The following is a 6,000-nucleotide window of genomic DNA, read 5'->3' as shown; positions in this document are numbered from 1 at the left end:
AGTTTGAGAGCTGAGTGAAATTTGTACGGAGGATGGTGGTGGCTTGTAGAGGAGGTGATAATTATTGAGAAGTTCAGAGAGGTGAAGAGAAAGAAGCACAGCTGACAGCACGGGGTTTGGTTGGGTGTTTTGGAGTGGGACCCGTAAAAGCTTAGTTTTTTCTTTACGTGGGCCCAGCCTCTGAACACGCCTCCCGAGCTCCAATTCCGGGGGCCAAACACAAACAAAAGACATTTGCAAGCAACATAATACAGTCCAAACACACTTAAATACAAAGCCTAGAGTCTCACAAAGTAATCACATAACCTATAGGTTATAGTATTCAATGGACTACGGGATTAGTTTGAGCTTGTAGAGTGTTTAATATCTCCAGATTAGTTAAGCATGCGTAAAGAATAAACATCCCAGTTATTAAATAAAAATATATATTAACTTCATTTGTCCATTATTGGATTATAATAATCGAATTATGAGAGTATAAGTTTTTTAGAAAATAGTATGATTTAAGCATCAGAGAAGAACAATTGCGTCTATAATTGTCAAAGTAAGACTTTTGTTTTTCAAATTGTCTTCATTAACCAGACTTCAGAATTGCGCCGCCCAAAACAAGTTTATCTTGAATTTTTTTTTTTTTTTTTTTTTTTTTTATGGTATTGTATATGAGCTCTTGATAACAGACATCCATTATTTTATTTTTAAAATTTTATGAATAGTATCCATACAAGGTAGACCGTTTATCGTATGAATGAGAGTCATTGTTAGTTTCATGAATGCTCATCCATTCGTAATGAACGATCTCATAAAATATAGATGAATGTCTATAATTATTAGATGATCATTATTCACAAAGAGGTGTTTGCTTCAATGTAGCCGATCTAATTGAATGTCATATATGTGTACAAAAATACGATACAAATCGTTGGTGTCCGTAAATTATTATTATTATTATTTTCACGGCAGTTGAGGCCTTCTGTTGGGCTTGTCCTAAATCTCGTTTGCGCATTCGAACTAAGCCCAAATGAAGTATTCTTCTTTATCAAAGCACGTGTTAAATTTCCCCTTTCCTTTCTTAAAAAAAAATTAAAAAAATAAAGCTTTTCCTTTTCCCAACAAAGGAACATTGCAGAGAAGGCGGTGATGGTGGTGGTGGTGGTGGTGTTGCCAGTGAGCTCAAGTGTATCACGTGGATGAAATCAACACCATTAATATTTAACCCACCTACCCATTACCCAATGTGTGATCTACTCGTTGTGTCAACTTCTTGCAAAGCATTTAATGGTTGAAATTAGAGCATTTTAAAACAAACCACCAAGGATTTTGCAATGGATGAAACGACTGACGAAGAAATGGCATTGAAATTGAATGGTAGCCAAAGAAACAAAGAGGGTAATGTGAAAAGGGTTTCCATTCAAATCCATATCAAAACCACTTGATATTGACACAACGCTCCAGCTTTAATACCTCTGCAGACAGTACATCGCAAAGCCCGTGACAATGGCCGCAATGGTTCCTTCATTTTGGCAAAATTGTTAATTCTATCAAAGTCCTTCCAAAAACAAAACACCAACAACAAATCCCCAAAAATCACAAAGTCAACTCAGAATGCATCTCAGATCATCAAAAACCATTCACACAACCAGCCAGCCTTATTGAAAGTAAAAATCCAACACCCAACAAAAGAAGAGAAAAAGAGACTGAGCATGAAGCAAAATCACTTTCAAAATCCAGACACAAAGCCATTAAATCCTTATTTCAAGAGAGACACAGTCCCAAACAAAAGCAAAAGCTTATCTCCTCTGCTGCTTCCTGTGTGTCTCCCATTCTACTACAGACTTAAAAAAACCAATCACCCAAGTTCAAAAACCTCCCTTTAATTCTTCTCTCCACAAACACAAATCTGGGCTGTGTAATTAAACAAAGTTAATCTGTTTTCTTCCACTATATATGAAGCCATACAAAGAGTCAAATAAACATGGTACCAGTACACCTATTTTTTACATATCACATTACTAATTAGACTAGAACAAGTTCACACCATTTAGCAATTTAACTCTCCAAAAAGAACATGGAATTGACTTTGGATAGTAACGGAATCTTAACTTTGAGTGGAAAAGTGGTATTTTAAAATTTTTTGGGTGGGAAAGTGTCAATGTGTCATTAAGGCAAAACTTGGGTGAGAAAAAGTTGTTTAGTGTTTATTTTTACAATAATGCTATGGACACCGAAGGTTTACACCGAATTTTTGCACCAACAGACGTGTTATCTGAGTCAGACACAGTCACGTAGCACACTAACAAGTATTCCGCGAATGAATGGTCGTCCATCAAATATGGACGAGTGTCCATGATTATTAGACGACCGTTTATTTTAAATAGACTCATATTCATACGAAAATAACAATGAACTCTTGTCCATATAATAAGGACGGGAGTCCATTTACTATAGATAGGTGTCCACCTCGAATGAACACTCGTCCATAATTTAAATTATAAAATAATAATAATAGACACATGTCCATATTTCATGGACGAGTATCCCTATTATATGTACGTCCGTCCATAAAATGCACCATCAAATTCACTCTTGGAATCTTTATTTATGAGAGATTGTTGAGTCAGATGTCGATTGACCGCATATCTCACCAACACCACATTTGTTTTTTTTTTTTTTTTTTTTTTTTCCATAATCCATAAAAACCATGAGGTTCATTATTTTTTAAAGTTTAAAGGGAACTACTAAATTGATAAACATAGTAATATAAATTAACTACTAGTTTTGTGGTCACAAGATTTTAGCCATGTGATGGGTTACTTAGAGTTTTTATATTCAAGNTACTTCTACTGTTATGTTATTGAAGGTGTTGAAACAATAATTTGATTTACAAGGAGTTTGCAGTTTGTTTTCTATGGCTTATTTTCTCATCCTTATAAACATATTACAACTAGGTTTATATAGTACTAGTTACATAGTTAAGTTAGAGATAAATTCAAATTCGATAAAAACAAAGAGTTGTATGAACTTCAACTTGAGATCCATATCGCGAAATATCTATATGTCGAGAAAGGATTTTATCTGCTCCGAATTCTCCGTACAACATTATATAAGTTGAATATCCCATATAAAATTTAGGGAGAAATTTGATGTTTTTCTAGCCATGGGGAATAAATATTATGATATATTCAGCGGTTCATAGATATTCCTTCAAAAAAAGGAAAGAAGAGAGAGGAAGTGAGGTGGGGCTTTAAATTATCTTGACTCGTATGGAACCAATTTAATTAAAACTTGAAACCGAAGTAATTAACTATAATTAAGGTGGTTTAACTTAAACAAAACAGTGTGGACGATTGTGGACCTTGTGGTTGCTTTCTTTGCTTTGCTTTGTTTGTGTCTGGAAATGGGGTAGTGCTTTCTGGTAATCTGGTCCAGCTGGTGGTCCTATCTGGGCAGAGATTGTTTTGTTGCTGCTAAGTGTGGTGACTAACTTTTAAATTTTTTTCTTCTAGTTTCATGATTTAGTCATGAATTTTCGTTTCACGTTAGAGATAATTAAAATCGAAGAAACATCCCATAAAGTTAAAGCACAGTGTACTCAACAGTCCACTCTCTGAATCTTGCCGTATACTGCATTCTTGGGAGAATAAAATTATATTTTGTTAAAACACAAACCCCCTTCTGTAATTTTTCCTTTGAAACAAGGTTCTATTCTACTGGCTCCGTCATTGGAAGATACTGCTGGTGTCTGGAATTAAATTCATTTTGGTCCTTAAACTTTCGTCGATTAAAAATAAAATCCAATAAAATCTGAAAGTAACACTCAAGTCCATTTGGTGTTGGAGAAGACAACTCAATGTCTTCTGATAAGCTACAGAACTCGTCGCGTGTTCACAAGACAGCTTTTCTCTAAAGCAAGGGCATTATCTCATGAATATATATATATATATATAAGTAACACTCAAGTCCATTTGGTGTTGGAGAAGACAACTCAATGTCTTCTGATAAGCTACAGAACTCGTCGCGTGTTCACAAGACAGCTTTTCTCTAAAGCAAGGGCATTATCTAGCAAGAATATATATATATATATATATATATATATTTTTTTTTTTTCCTGGAGTCTAACATTATTGAAACAGGTCAAGAAAAATAATTTGAACTCAATGTGAAACATCGTTTTCAAACGTAATCCAAATCCTTCATCATTGATGCTTCATTCTAGCTAAAAGTTGGAACCGATTGGCCTCCATTACGTCTTGTCAATTACCTATCTTGCATTTTCTATTTGCGGTGTCGTTTGATGCTCAATATCTTCATGGCAAAGCAGGGCAGTCTTTTATGTACACTTTCGATTTCCCTCTTAATTAATATCATTCTTAATAGCTAAAAAAACACAAAGAATATAATGAATGAAGTTTATTTGATTTATGAATTATGATTCGAAAAAAAAGTTTTAAAAATGTTTGATACGATATTCAGAAACTGTTTTCATATTAAAACTACAGAAAATCTGAAATAACTTTTAATCATTTTCTAATTTTACACTAGTTTTTAGAATTTTACTTGAAAATTGTTTTCAAAAAATAATTTGATTCATATCTAACGCATTTTCACAAGATTTTTTGTATTTCTTGTTAAATTATACATCAAACAAACATAAAAAATAAAAATTGTTTTGTATATTTTCATTCCCTACTTTATCACAATATTTGATCTTATATTGTGAAAATAATATTTAGATAATAATTATGAATGCAATTTATATACATTTGAAACTAGGAAAAACCCAAAAACAAACTCAATCAACTAAATCTTTGGTTACAAAAGACATAAATATCAAGAAAAACATCTTTAATCCAAACAATAGACTTAGATAAATATAAAGACAATCGAGCAGTTTCATAAGCATGAACATTATCAATAATTATACCAACTTTTAGTATGGGGCTCGTTTCACTTTGTAACATATGAATAACTCATAAAAGTATCCAACTCCACCGAAAAATTATAAAAAGCCAAATTCCAAAGTCAAAAGAATACCATCATAATGAACAAGTCAAGATATGTTTACATTTCGATTTAAAGCATCAACTGCAATGGTGGTTTTAACCTAAGATCAAAATAGTATATCATAAATGCCATTTATTGGTGTTAAAATAAATGTAAAAACTTTATAATATATTAGACGGCTTCTCCTACCTAAAACTTTTTGAATAGCTTATGTCTTTATGGTAAATGTGAAAACAAGGACTTGGCTTGAAGACTAGGAAACCTTTCGGCCCCACTTTTGAGGGAAAGCCGGAATATTTGCATTGGATTCGAAAAAGAAAAAGAGGGAAAAAATAAATAAATTTATATTAGTATAGGGGATTTTTGGGGATTTGGTTTATAATTAACAGAGGTAATTCATTTAATTTAATTTAATTAAGCTTTGTTGTTTATGTCGAGACAGCGGCGTAGTTAGGATTTCTAATAAGGTTAAAATATATAAGTTAGGTAAATTTACAATAAAAATATATATAGAAGTAATAAGCAAAAATATAATATAAAATTTTAATTTTGAAAGTTATGCATACCAAATTATCAATTCTGTAGTTGTTTTTGACGATTTTTTATATTCTGAAAATGTTGCAACCAAATATGGGTAATTTTCTTTTTGATTAATCTAACCAAATGAAAAAGAAAGTATAAGAGAAGAGGAGAGGAACTGAGGAAAAGAGAAAACGTATAAAAAAAAATATGGGGTCTGTTTGTTTTGTTATTTTATAAATAATATTGGGTAGTTTAATAAAGTGAGTATTATGAGATAAAATTTAAAAATTAACAAAAAAAAACTCTAGGTTTGCTAATTTAACTAAACACACCAATATATAAAGATTTTGTAAAATGACAAAAACATCTTCACCCACCCACAGTGCCAGATTTCGACCACCATGACCGGAATTTGGCCAGAAAATGGCGTTACGACATAGACCGGTCAGATCTTGCTGGTAGGGCTTCGATATGGCC

Source organism: Pistacia vera, unplaced genomic scaffold (genome assembly GCF_008641045.1).
Source record: "Pistacia vera cultivar Batoury unplaced genomic scaffold, PisVer_v2 Contig430, whole genome shotgun sequence".
Taxonomy (NCBI): domain Eukaryota; kingdom Viridiplantae; phylum Streptophyta; class Magnoliopsida; order Sapindales; family Anacardiaceae; genus Pistacia; species Pistacia vera.
The sequence above is the reverse complement of the archived record's forward strand: the minus strand, read 5'-3'. Positions refer to the sequence as shown.